The sequence below is a fragment of the Onychomys torridus genome, chromosome 7, assembly GCF_903995425.1.
Source record: "Onychomys torridus chromosome 7, mOncTor1.1, whole genome shotgun sequence".
Classification (NCBI taxonomy): domain Eukaryota; kingdom Metazoa; phylum Chordata; class Mammalia; order Rodentia; family Cricetidae; genus Onychomys; species Onychomys torridus.
Window position 1 is genome coordinate 90,367,193 of NC_050449.1, and position 15,205 is coordinate 90,382,397.

The following is a 15,205-nucleotide window of genomic DNA, read 5'->3' on the forward strand; positions in this document are numbered from 1 at the left end:
TATGCACTGCCAGAAGACAGTATCCACAAAGGGGAACTGTTTCTGTTTCCATAGCAGACTCTCCAACACTAAGGATAGTGTGTTATGTGGCTTCGTACCTGAGGGTGCCCCCATCTCTACTGTGTGGGACAATTGCTGGCTTAGCCATATGCAGAGTGAATCCAGGCACATTATTTAACCTCTACAACTTCTTCCAAATAATAATTTCATTATAGTACCTCCCCATATGGTCATCAAGCAGGTAAAATGGCCCAAGGTGTGTAGCACACTACAACAATGGCCAGTACGCACTGAATACCACTTATATACTGGGGTCGGGAGGAAGGTATTGATACAAGACTGTGAGCTCCCACAGCAGACATCTACAGAAACATATCTGTGAGCTCAGCATTGAGTCACCACAGGATGAATGCCTATGCTCTAGATTCTCTCACTGGCCTACCCACTCTCAATGACAGTAAGTCAGCCAGAGTCATCATTTCTCGGAAGTTCTGTCTGTCTCACGACTCTTCTCTCTGCCCCAGACTCCGGGATTATCCATTTTAGAGCAAGGTAGTTAAGAATAAGGATAGCTTGGCAGCCTGGGACCTTGCTTGGCTTGAATTATACACACTTGTCTTTCACAGCAATGCACTTGACAACCTGGGATCCCTGCCTGCATCAAGTATCATACACACGCCTTCCAAGCAAAGCAAGGGAGTCCCTCCAACATAGAGCTCCACAGCAATCCTTAGGAACTCGCATTTGGGGGGTCAAACACCTCCTGGAACATATCTGGGAAATAGGGGGTGGTATATGCACAAAAAGGAAACTGGTGTCCCCAAAATAAGCTTTTAGGAAACAGCCCCCATTTACCATCCTATGCTTATGCATGATTGAATATACATATGATTAAGTTCAGATTTGTCATAGGAAAGGACATGAACAGCAAATGAAGGCTTAACATAACCCAAGCCTGTTAATCAAACCAAATGTCAATCAGACCCTAACCCCAGTAACCAATTCTCCTCCTGGACCCCACAAAAGGAAGCCCTGGGCAGTAACCAGGGGCTTTTGAGCAAATTTCCCTCAGAGCCCACACCCTCTTTGGTGTATCTGAACTGTACTTTGGGTTGGCTTCTGAACAAAACCTCCTGCTGTTTTACTGTCTGTGTGCTTCTTCAATTCTTATAACGAGATGTCAAGAACATGGGAAGATGCTGTCCAGACAGGGACCACCAGTAATCTTGAGTGAAGGTTGCCTCTCACTGACAGGCAACGGGAGGCAATGGAAGCCAGCAGCAGCAGCAGCCAGGGCTTGTTCTTGGCAGTGGCGACGTGTTCTGAAGCCATTGCAATTGCTGAATCAGAAAATGCTGAATCATTGATCCTGGAAAAATACAGGGTTAAGCATCTTGAGGCCCCTGGTTAAAATTTGTGGCAACTGATCATTACATTCCTTGTTCCATGTCACTGTGTGTATGTGTGATGTGTGCTTCTGTTTACAGATGTCAGTTCAATAACACTGAGCTTGCAGTAAACTGCACTATGTAACTCATGCCTGAATGAAGTTAATCTAACACGTGTTTTGTCCATCGGGCAAATCACAGTCATTTTGTGCCTAGAAATGACAGGCAGAATTCCAGCACTATGCTTGTGGGAAGGCGCATGCATTTTAAACAGCAAAATCACTAATAAAAAGCACAAAAGTGCAAACCTGTGGCACCAATTAGGCAGTAAAAAGGATGCCTGTTTATTGCAGAGCTCCCACAAGGCAGTCTCATCTGATCTCAGCTGAAAACAACTGGGAGATTGCTCTGCACATGGTCATGAATGCATGCGAAAGAATTGCAAGTATTAATAAGGGATGGAAAGTTTTAGCAAGCACCAAAACCAGGGTACACAGTCTACAGGTAACATCACTGTGCGTGGCTTTGCAATATGGCAAGAAGACAGTAAGGGACACTTGTAGGATGGTAGCTTCAAATGTTGATGGAATGTCAGAATTAGACATCAGACTTTCTTCCAGGGATGTGATCATCTCCACAGAGTTATCCACATGCGGTTAAAATCAACGTTCTGTTGCTTTAATAGGGAGCAGGATTTATAGAGCAGAATACTCAGGTTGAGCCAGTGCTAACGTACAGAGGAAAGGTAACTTTAGTTTCCACACAGTCAAGGAAGGGAGGAGACCTCATGTGAGGTTTCATTTGTTTAAGTATCTATTCTCTGGTACAAGCAGTAATGGTACAATACCATAGCCCGGCTCTATTAAATCTGGTTAGCTGGGGTTTATTAACAGGTGAACCTACCGCGGCTCTATTTTCCAAGTCCTAGAGTTCTACTTTGGGTACTGCAAGCTGCCTGTGTGAACAACCACTGAGATATATACAAGTGACCTAGGAATTGCTCCACTCCAGGGCCAATCCCATCCATCAGCTCACCCATTCTATTCATCCACAGTTTCCCACACCTGCTCTGAGAGTAACCATCAGCTACAGTCACCATACATTTCCTACCCTGGGCCAAGTTCCTGATTTACCAAATTTGTCCCTTGGACAGTGCTCACATTTGCTCTTCTCATTGGGAGCTATTTGTGGGGCTTAACAGAGGCTCAGTTGATAAAAGTTTGCTGTGCAAGCATGAAGACCTCATCCTGGGTTCCCAGCACACATGTCAAAAAGCCAAGCATGATGGTGCATGCCAGTAATCCTGGCACTGGGGATAGCCAGTTACTTTTGTCAAATTGGCAAAGCTCCAGGTTCAGTGAGAGATTCTGTATAAGAAAAAAAAATGTGGTGGGGAGTGATTGAGGAAGATAACCAAATTTATTGCTGGCCACCGTGCACTCACACAAGTGTGTGCACATCTGCATATACACATACATGCACAAACATGTGGACACATAGACATGTAGATGTCACATAGGGGAGGCTGTTTGTTTTTGGTAAGTAGCACTGTTTGTTCTTCCTTTTTCATAAGTCTTGGCTCACTCCACTGTACTTTGTCCCACCCTCCTCCTTGTGGCTATCATCCTCCAAATTTCTTTATGATGCCAAGAGGCTGTCTGACGTCCTGGCCTCCTCAACTACATCTGTACCCAAAGCTTCACTCTCATCCAGTTCCAGCTATCAATCTTCCTGGTCAGGCTGAAGATCCTTTCTTCTCCAATAACCACACTGCAATCACAACACAGAAGAGAGCCTTATGTCTCCACAGCATCTCTTATAACTTAACTTTCTTTAGTAACACAACACTCATCACCCTATGGAAAGTCCAGCTCAATCTTGTCACCTTTTTATTCTTCATCATCAGCATCATTCCTTCATGTCCTCTTTTCACAAATTAGTTTCTTAATTCAATTATTTAAATAACTTGCTTTAAATACATTTAACTCTTCTATTCTCTCCTCTCTCTTTTATCCTCATCAGACCAAACATGACCCATAGTTTAACCTTCTCTGTTTCATACTAGCAATTGAGCAGGTGACTATACCATTGAAAGCATATGGCCATGCTAACTGGTGTTTTACAATTCAGACAGATGCACATTTATTTTTATTAGAGGACAATGAGGCACCTTAACTCTAGTAATCAGTCCCTCTTATTTCCACTTTGGCTCACTTTCATGAGCAAAAATGTATATAAGTGAGATCTATCTATCTATCTACCTACTACCCATCTACCTATTGATCATCTATCTACCTACCTATCATTCTATCCTATCTATCCTTTCTATCTATCTATCTATCTATCTATCTATCTATCTATCTATCTATCTATCTATCCATCTATCTATCTAATCTCCATAAATATAAAACCTTTCACAATTTTTACTATTATCTCCATTATCTAAATGAAAAAACCGAGTCTCAGGATTGTGAAGAAGTTTACTGAGGTCACACAGTTAATAGGCTTCAAAAGCTGGAGCTTTTATAGTATTATCCTTCTCAGCTTTAAATGATGACAGCTTTGGCATAACACTCAGCATCAACGATAATTGGTAGAATAAGTTCTAATGACATTTTGGTACTGATGATAAGTCACAATAATACATAGAGGTTGAAATACAATTATAAAGGGACTAACTTCCAACATATGAATAAATACAGTACTGTGGTATAGAAATCCTATCTGAGATACTATCCATTTAGTGAGAAAGGTAAGTCCATGTGTGACCTAGTGTTTTCTCTGCATAAAGAGTCATGATCCTATATGCATATCATGATTTTCTTAGTAACAGAATAGACATTGTAAACAGCTTTTTGAAAATAAAGGTAATTATGCAGAAGCCCCTTCCTAATTACTCCTTGTCATCAGAGAGTTTTACAGTTTCCGGGAGTCATATGGCAGGTGTCAAAATGATGGAACTTTCCAACATATTGTTAAAACCCAAAGGAGTTGAGCTTCAAAGATATTAAGATGGACATTTCCACAAAAGACATTAAAAGAAGGTGGTGGTGGGGAATGAACAAGGAAGAAGTAATGGAATTTAATAGAAAGTAGGAAATCCATCCTCACTTTGGCTTTGAACAGAATGCACATCACAGTGACAAACAGGACAAGACAAAACCTCCTGCTGGAACATGACTTCTCATTCTCATGGTGACACAGCTATAGCTCTTCCAGGACTTGACTAAAGAGAGCTTGAAGAAGAAAAAGGAAGAGATGAATGACTTGGAAATGACCTCATCTGTAATCTACAGCCATGTGGAGGAGATAATGTCTTCCCAAAGCTGCACCATGGATTAACTGTCAAATGAAAAACCTATGTATAAATATTTGACCTAAGCACAAAGCATTAAAGTAATTTCAGCTACATATGTCTGTGAGAAAGTCAATTGCCCATCTGGAATTAGCAAATTGGTAAGATGAAAGTTTCCTCAAAGGACCTTTTCTTAATCTTCAGTTCTGTTTAAATAACCAGGAGGCTAAGGATCTAGGAAGAATGTATGCAAGAGGAAATTAAAAACATTATAAACATCAGGGAGACAGCACGGTCAATAAGTAATGAATAACAAAGATGAGAGAATTTTGCATTCAAAAAAGATGTGGAGACATTAGCAAGATTTTGTGAAATGCATATGTGGACATTGTTAGTGGGAATGTGAAATGACAAATTGGAAAATTATGTGAAGAGCCTTAAGAATGTTCCTATCTTTGGCCTTGTTGTGTGGAGCTGCCCTCTAAGAGCAAATGCTTCTAGCTCAGAAGTCATCACCAACCAGGAGCAATCCTTGTGTCCAAAGAGATCACTATAGCACTTTCAATAGTTTTCAATGCATTACTATTATTACTTTTGATTGAAAAATCATGAATATATATGTGAGATATAATGTGATACTATTTTTAAATGTTTATTTATTATCAATTTGTGTGTATGTATGTGTGTGTATGCAACATGGATGTGTGATGTGTGCATGTGTATGTGTGTGTGTGTGTGTGTGTGTGTGTGTGTGTGTGTGAGAGAGAGAGAGAGAGAGAGAGAGAGAGAGAGAGAGAGAGAGAGAGAGAGAGAAGACATGTACAATGTACAACAGGGTACACATGTGAAGATCAAAGGACAACTTTGGGGAGTCAGTTTTTTCTTTCCTCAGTGGGATCCAGAAATTGAAGTTAGGTCATCAGGTGTTGCGAGAAAACGATTTTACCCACTGAGTTATCTCACCCTCACCAACCCAACAATGTGATGTTTTGAAATAGATATGCAACATGGCATAACTAAATCAGACTAATCAATATATACCATGCTATTATATATTATAATACCCTGCTGTGCAACAGATGTAAAAGCCTACTCATCATATCTTTCTGAAATTCTGCACCTTTGATCAAAAGCAGCACTTTCTTCCTCCCTACCCTTCAATGTGTGGCAATCATTGTTTGCCACTTTTCTGAGTTCAGCTTGACTAACTTCTGCATATAAGTGAGATCATTTGCTATTTTTCTGGCTTACTTCTCTTAGCCATATGGTCTCTAGATTTACCCATTTTGTCACAAATGATAGGATTTCCTCATTTTAAAAAGGCAGAACAATATTCTCCTCTTTCTATATAACACATTTTCCTATCTATTTTTCCATTGGTACACACTTGAGTTGTTTCCATTTCCTAGCCATTGTAAGAAATTCTGCAAGGAGGTAAAAGATTCATACACTAAAAACCAGACGCAACACACAGAAAAGAAACAAAACACGAATAAATAGAAAAGTACTTCACATTCATGAATTAGAATAACTGCTATTCTGATAATGTCCATGCTACCTAAAGGATCTACAAATTCAATGCAACACCTATCAAAATTCCCATGCTAAACCTTGAAGAAATGGAAGAAAGCAATCCATAAATTCACAGCTATTGAACAGGCAAAACAACCCTGAGCACAAAGAACAAGGCAGGAGGCATCACATTCAGGTTCCCAAATATATTCTAAAACTATTATGACCAAAGCAACATGATGCTAGTCTGAAAACAGACACAGCATCCAATTGAAGAAGACAGAAATAAACCCAGGAATAAACCCTATACAACTCCCATCAATCAGTGTCTGACCAGTGTGCCAAGAATAAACAATATAGGAGGGACAATCATTTATAAGTGATATTAAGAAAACCCATGAAGAACGAAATGGACTTTTACTACACACGACATATATGAAAATTAACTCAACACGAATTAAAGCTTAAATATAAGGTGTAAAGCTATAAAAAAAAAAACCCTAGAAGAACAGATAAGAAAGTCATCTTCATATAGCGCCATTCTGGGCAAGGATTTTTTTCCTCAAACACAACCATGAATAAACAGACAACAAAAGCAAAAGTAAGCAAAAGAGATTACATCAAACCTACACAGCAAATGAAACAACCAACAAAGTGAAAACACAATCCATAGAATGGGAGAAAATGTTTGTTTGCAAACCATTTGTATAATATGCCATTAATAACCGAAATAAATAAGGAACTCAATAGCAAGAAAGAAACTGATCTGAACAGAAATTTCTTAAAATGTCTCAGAATGGTCAATGGCAACATGAATTTCTCAGCATCACTGGGCAACAGAGAAGGACAAATTAAAATCGCAGTGTACTGTCACTTCACAACCATTAGAAATACTTTAGCAAACATAAAAAAAAAGAATGAGTGGTGGAGAAGACATAAAGAGATGGGATCTCTGTCTTCTCCCCTCTTGTCTCCTCGCCCCTTCCCACCATCTTTCTGTGATGTGGGTGTTGTGTGTGTGTGGATATTACTTAGCACAATCACTTTGAAAAACAGCATGGAGGTATCTCAAAAACTGGAAAACACAACCATCACATTTTCCAGCAGTCCCACTTCTGGGTATTTATCCAAAGGTAATGAAAGCAATATGCCAAAAGGATATCTACACTCTCATGTTCATCATGGCACTTCTAATACTTATGTCTATATCAGCAAAGGTTTGGAAATAGCCTGCATGCCCAGCAGCAAGAAAATTGTTAATTAAATTATGACATATCTGCATGTCAGAACAGTTTGCAGCCACTTAAAAACACATTTAAGACATCTTAATGACATGAATTCTTTAATATTGTACAAAAATGATAATTCTGAATACAAAATGTGATCGCTTAGCAGACAGACATATGCTTGTATACACACACAGATACAGATACAGAACCCACCCCCCCACACACGAGGAAATGGGTCAGAATACTACTTGTACTCACTGCCACGTGACAATGAAATTGCCAGTAAGTAATTTTAGCTCTCTCCTCTATAAACAAACAGCTGAGCAAACATGAATTTCAGATATATGAAGATATGATTATGGTATCCATGATCTCACTACATCCTGTCCAGCATCGCCCCTAGCAGAACTTGCCTCTAAACATGGGTGACTGTTACAGTTGGCTCTGTGTTGTCAACTGGACAACAGTTTTCTATTTTTCACATAAACACTTTCCTTATTAGATTATTTTATTCTCTTAAGTGATCCTCAGAGACTTTCCTGTGCTCAGGATTCTCCAAAGGCTCTTTACAGAGCATACACTTAATTATGTTAGGTCTTTCACTGGCAGGCAGTATATTTTCTTCAAAAGTTTAAAACCGATCTTCTCTACTTCTCTTTTAAGTTGTTTTGAATTTTTTTAAAAAAATTATATGTATATGTATGTGTTGGGGGGGTGTCATTCACTTGAGTGCAATGCCTATGTGTTTGTGAGCTGCCTGACATGTGCTGGGAATGGAACTCATGTCCTCTGTAAGAGCAGTATATGCTTTTAACCATTCAGCCATCTTTCTTGCCCCATTTCTCTCTCTACCCCTCTTCAACTGTTCTGTTTCATGAATAAAACATTTTATTCATGAATAAATTAGCTTATTGCTAAAATATTGGTCTAGTGTCCACTATCCATCGTTCTGAAGCACATTTATTGCTCTAAAAGTTCCTGTTCATTATATGTGTCTCCTCAGCTGGATTTGGGAGTGTAAAGTTCACTGTGAGGCACATAACATGGATTCAGACATAGAGCAAACATATGTCCAAGATGCCTTTGCTTGGAAAGATATTCACTTCTTGAATCCCAGCACAAACCAAACAACAAAAACCCAGTGCATTATTTTTAGTTAATGATATTTACTTGGTGGTCTTCATATTTGATTGAATCAAGTAGAAGTCTCAGTCAGAAGCACTAAAACATGGGACAGCCCAGCTCAAAAAAAGAAAAGCCCTGGGTGCCTTGAGACCCTTCTGTGGACTGCCCAGTTTATATTCTGGGATGTAGAGCAGGAATGACAGAGAGTGTAAATGACAACCAGAAGCCAGATTCAGAGATTGTGATGGTAAGCATGATCATTTCTGAGGTCTATTTTGGGCCAGGCATAGTGTGATGTTACTTATTTTATCTCATTAAATTGGCACAAACAACCCAGGAAGGCTGATTTGAGCAGAGGAAGGTGAGGTACCACATACCCATTCACATGCTGCAACAGTGTACAGTAACACAAAACACTTTTTGAAAATTGGTTTGATCACCTTTTTGGGAAATATCATTCAGTGAGGTGGATCTTGGAAGCCACATGTCTCACACTGCAGTTCAGTGCCCTCTTTCATCAGAAGGGAGGTGTTTTGGCAAGAGCAACCCCAGCCTCCAGCAAAGAAATGAAGGAAGAGTTGAGGCTGCTGTGGTTTTGAGGAAAGAGCTCTCTGGTCTTAGATACCTTAAAGGACTCCCTTAGACCTGGAAATAGCTTTGCTGCTTCACATCAGAGAAAAGCTGGAATGGAATCATTATGTTGGCAAAGACATAGTTTGTACACAAAGACATTTCCAGATACAGGATTTAAGAACTTTAATATTTCAAAATGTCAAAAATGTCCTGGGTTATAGAGACGAAACATTTTCTTTTCTAAGCTTATATTAGAGTTTAAAAAACAACAATTGAAACCTTGAGTATGGGGCTGGGGCTGTAGCTCAATTAATTGGTAGAATGCTTGCCGTGAATTCAGTCTCTAGCCCTGCATAGGATGGACCATGCTGGTGCATGCTACAATCACAGCACTCTGGAGGTGGATTGGGAAATCAAGGTCATACTCCTCTACAGAGTAAGTGCAAGGTCATTCTGGGAGACATGAGCTCCTGTACATGAAACCTCTATGTGACTAGCTTCTAAGGCTCAGTGACATATGATCAACAGGATCTACACAGGTCTGTTCCTAAAGGAGCAAAATGTTCTGTTCTACCCGATTCATGTAGAGGGTCACATGAGATACATCGAAGGGTTTTTCACATGCTTCAAGCCATTAACAACGTGTAAGTTGTTCAGATATTTTAACATTTTATGAATGATATAGTTCTTCCCATCAAATGTACAAATACGCACGTACAAAAATTATTTATTATGGCTTGCTAAGATCTTCCTCACTTTCCAGATTTTCACATATTTGCAAAGAAAGGTGAGGATGGGTAGTTAACAAATATTTTGTGAAAGTACTTCCTTGGCTATTTATTACTTCTGGAAAAGTGTGTTCAAATCAGGTGCCATGGGATCCACAATCTTTTCCCCCAGGAAACTTCCAGAAGAGGCAGAGCCCAGTTCTGACCCTTGTGCAGTTACCCAACAGCCAACAGCAAAGGCTTTGCACTCACAGTTTGAGCAGGGCCGTGTCATTTGACTAAAGAATAACATATTGGTCTGAGGACAGAAACAGCAGCAGCAAATTTGAAAGGTGCTTTATTCCTTTGTGAGATAAAACACCAATCAAGACCCAAACCTTTGGGTGTGTCCCCTGTTCCTGGTATCCTGAACTTGCTATTTCCTTGTGAGAAAAAGAAATAAAGTTGAGCATCTTTAAGGCCCAGTTTAGTTGAAGTATATGAGTCATGCCTTATTTTACAAAGAGGCCATTTTGCAGGGTTCCTTGCCAGCTATGTTCTTCACTTGATATACTCATGTCTGTGGCCTCTACAAGGACTGCAGGTCAGTGAGTCTTTGCTGGCACTCTCCCTGTCTGCATTGGGTTGCTTTGTATTTTTAAATGAGTTATAAAAGAGCAATTATACAAATTTGATTATATAACATTGTAAACAAATATAGATGCTGACAGCACTAATTAGGACACATCTCACTCCTCTGGCACCAAGTGCACAGTTCAGCTGACAACAAGGTGCATAGCGATGGAGATAGCTACCATGGTTCACCCTGTGGGCTAGAGAAGGACCAACAGTGACCAGCCGTGACTCACATGCTGACCTTGACTACTCCATCCTACTTATTGTCCTGTCTATGACTAAGACCAGCTGACTGTCTTTGTGGCTAAAACTTTGAAATTTAAAAATTGTCTTCTGAACTCCATCCTTTGCCTTGGCTATGATTGGGACTCTGACTATCTTGTGCTAACTTATTGGTTCTATTTCCTTGGCTTCTACAGAGACACTCAGCCATACACATCCAGCCACCATTAGCCTTTATAAAATGGTGTGCACCAAAATGGATCTGTGTTTACTTATTTACAGCCCAGGCAGCTGCCCTGGTACAACTGTGCCCTCCTTCCAGGTTCTTGGACTTTCACACATTCCTTGATTACCCAGAGAGTATGTGAATGTTTGAAGCTCTACATTTTGGTTGCTTATTTATTTGTTTGTTTGTTTATGGCAGTGTTATTCATAGCACATGGTGACACTGAACTTAATATGTAGCTGAGGTTAACCTAGAACTCCTGATGTTCCTACTTCTCCCTCTAAACTAGAGGCTCAAGATGAAGTTCATGCTGCTGGTTTATGGACCACATTTTAAGTAGGGACAGACTCAATATTAGTTTGCGACTTCAACAAAAGTGGGATTGCAAAAATCACCATAGAATTTGAGTTCCACTGTACTATGTGCCCCCTAATCTGACCTAATCGACCAGTCTCGGAATTTGCAGTTGTTATGTGGTTACTGATCTAACTTCTTCCATCTCTACCCCTCTCCATTACATTTCCAGCCTTTTCTTTTTCAATAAAACCCACGTGCTGTTATTTAAAATTCTTCAGTGTATCTCTATAAGTCTTAGAAAGACTTGACAAACAACATCACAGCTGGCTATGATCTAGCCTGTCTCCCACTGCAGACTCATGTCCTCCTCTCCTGTCTTTTCCCACTCTGCTGCCAAACCTACTTGTGGTAATTTGAATGTAAATGGCCCCTATAATCTCATAGGGAGTACCACTATTAGGAGGTGTGGCTTTGTTAAGAGTGGGTTTGGCCTTGTTGGAGGAAGTGTGTCACTGTGAAGGTGGGCTTTGAGGTTTTCTATGCTTAGGATACTGTCCAGTGTCTCAGTCAACTTCCTGTTGCCTGCAAGATATAGGACTCTCAGCTACTTCTCCAGCAACATGTGTACCTATATGCCACCATGTTCCCCTCCTTGATGATAATGGACTGAACCTCTGAAGTGTAAGTGAGCCACCCCAATTAAATGTTTTCCTCATAAGAGTTGCCATGGTCATGGTGTCTCTTCACAGCAATAGAAGCCCTATCTAAGATACCACCCTGCATCCCCCAGCTATGTATGGCTGCTGTGTCCATGTTAGACACATGCTGCCCTACACTTACAGACCTTCCAGTAACTCTCTTCTCCGAAATGGTTCCTCCTCTTCCTTTCCAACTTGGCCCAGATTCCACTCCTCAATATTCTGCCCATTCTGTTTGTGCCTGTTTCCTTGCTTGTGGCCTTCCTTGACAGAATCCTAGGCAGCAGAAGCATTTCTTTTCAGTTGCATGCATCATGTTTCATTGACAGTGGAGAACATGGGGCTTGACCAAAGAGGGTGGCTAGTAAGTATCTGAGGAAGGGAGACAGGAAGATGGATGGATGGAAGGAATTAAGGGAGAGAGGGAGGGAGGGAGGGAAGGAGGGAGGGAAAGAGGGAGAGAGGGAGGGAGGGAAGGGGAAAAGCAGGTAGGCCCCTATAGATTTTCTTTTTTTCCTGCCATTGACAAGGGGCCAAATGTGAATTACAAGACTAAAAGACATTGTCTCCAATCTCCATGAAACAATTTTAGTTCTTTCTGCCAAAGACTAAAGGAAAGTAAATTAGCTCTTCAGATTCTTAGTCAGGATACATGCATTTAATGCTGAGGTAGATCACTAAAGTACGAATGCAGATACTGAATAAATCATACAGGCCAAAGCAATTTTTAATGGAAGATGACACTTATGATTATTCTTTTAAAATTTTTCTTATAAACAACAAACTCAATGACCTCAATGACTGCCTTGATCCAGGGGAGATGTCAAGTTTAGTACTGAGAACAGTGGGCTGTACTGAGAACTTTCTGGACTACTGTTCCCTCCTTCCTGCCTGCCAGAGTGCCTGAATGTATTATGCTAGACATGGGGAAGTATGCCAAAGATGTGGCTATGGCCCTCACAAAAGGGACCACCCATCCTCAAATACCTACATGTTCCCAGCCAGCATATGCTTGGCAGAAATGTCACAACCTGACACATGTGCACAGAGACCCAGTGGCAGAGGGTGTCGAGGGAGGGGAGCTCTTCTTAGAACTCATCCAAGTAAGAAATCCTTTCTAATTCCATATTGTCATTCTGGATTTATTAAAGGTCACACAAAAAGCAATATTCTTTTCCACACACACAAAAAGCTCTGAATTAAAGTCTGCCTGAAACTACATTTCATATTCATGAAGACTATATTATTAAAATGGATTTTAATTTTCTGTTTGCCTCAGAAGTTTGAGAAAAGAGTGATTAATTAAAGAGACTGCTTCCTTTCTTTTCTCCCCTTGAGTAGGTTTTCACATTTGGTCTAATTATCCTTAGCCAATGACCTATCCAATTGAGGTTGAATGGAGCTCCATGATCTCAGTATGGAGAAGGTCTGGCTGTTCCTCCAGGGCTGAGATACTTGCAGGGGATGGTGTCTCTCACACTCTAGGGAAGCCCATCATGAATAGCATTACATCCAATGATTATGTAAATTTGACTTCTACAAAGTAATTGAAATAGATTGTTCTCATTTTTCTCTATGAAAACTTCATGAAACATTAGTCTCAATCCCCAAAGGAGACGTAGCCAAACAGTTGTGACATGCAGCTGTAACTGACATAAAAATGTTCTCCAACTTGCTCTGAAATAGTCCAGACAATTTTTACCAGGAGGGCAAGGGCAGGAGTATGAAATCCTGGAAGGCCTGGCCAAATCTGGCTTCCCTGCCTCAGGAACTATCTCAAGATGGAGTGGGTACAGGTAAAATTGTGCTGAGTGAATGCATGATCCCTTGAGACACACTTGTGGGTACCACGTGTCCAGAAGCTGAATAATTTCTGCATTCCCAGTACATTGTCTGTTAGTCTGGGTTGGCACAAATTGCTCCCACATTTCCAATAAAAAATGAAGCAAGTTCTTCTTGTGGGGCATTTTCTATTTCTTTTTTTTTTTTTTTTCTATTTCTTATAGTAGTTTTTTTCTCTTGCCTAGCATCCAAACTTAAACTGATTGTCTTTGGGGATCCTCCATACCAGCCATAGGCCACAAACCAGGATCGAAACCTTCACTGGACTTTATGTTGCCTCCAGCTGATGCCCTGCACAGAGAGCATCTTTATTCACTGACCTACACTTGTGGGTTTACAAAGCCCTTCCTGACACCTCTCACTCCCAATGCTACCTTGCTGTCTTCGCTGGGACTCACAAGTTGTAGTAGTTTTCAAGAATGATAAGATTTGCCCAGCTTTTCCTCTCTGACATCCTCTCACTATCAGGCTCCCCAAACCTCAGATTTCTCATCTGTAGAATGGAGACAATAACACCATTAATGTGGTAAGATTAAGTTGGGGGAAATGTGCAAAGTGTCTGCACTGTGCTTGGAGCAAGATCAGAGGCACAAATGGAAGCACTTTGCTGTGAAATATCCTGGCTCCCGTCATGTTTGCTTATTAGACTACAAAACAAAGCTCAGTTCCCTCCAGAGAGTTGCAGCCCCCAAACAACATGATGCCAGGTGAGCTTTCAGCAGTGCATAGGCCCAGACCGTGCTTTGTTAGACTCCTTATTGTCACAGCTGTACATACTCACTCGCCATTCCCGTGTGAGCTCAGGGAGATTGTTCTAGTCAGAACATCTGGTGGTGTTCATTTGTCTTCATCTGGGCTCAGATTTTCAGCTGGGTTTGTCTGAACAGGGACAGGGCAGTCTCCTAGTCATCCTGCTTGTTAGAGTCATAGCCTATGGAATTAAGGTGGCATTTGCACCAAGATCTGTCTGTGGGTATCTTAAGGAAGATGAAAAGTAATAGGGAAGATTTTGCTGTGTTTGTTTCCTGGGAATTAGAGCATTGCATTTGACACAATACAGAACAAAGGGGCAGAGGTTAAGCCTAAGGCACCATTTTATAGTAAGAACACAAGCCACATGGCTTAGGGCCCAATAAGGAAGAGCCATTCATCAGGATACAAGACACCCACACTGCCTGACTCCCACAAGCCACAGATGGGTAGGACTGTAGGGAGAATGCAACCCTGGGCTAAAGGAGAAGACGGCCAGGTGCAGTTTGGGGCTGCTGAGGAGGAGGCATAGGGTTTTCCTCAGATGCCTATATATAGCAGATATTATCAGGGGGCCAGAACCCATTTAGTGGACTTGTCATTGGGAAACTAGTTTTGGAGATAGGTCCCTGGGAAGATATCTACCTGTACACAGATCCTGTAATGTCCTAGTACCTAGTACTATAGGTAGAGGGTCAGCTAAGG

General features: G+C 40.8%; 1 protein-coding gene across 4 annotated transcripts in view; it reads right to left on the reverse strand.

Annotated features, from left to right (window-relative positions):
* Positions 1–15,205, reverse strand: part of Clstn2 (calsyntenin 2) — a 608,806-nt gene that overhangs the window by 281,589 nt on the left and 312,012 nt on the right. The window lies entirely within an intron of this gene.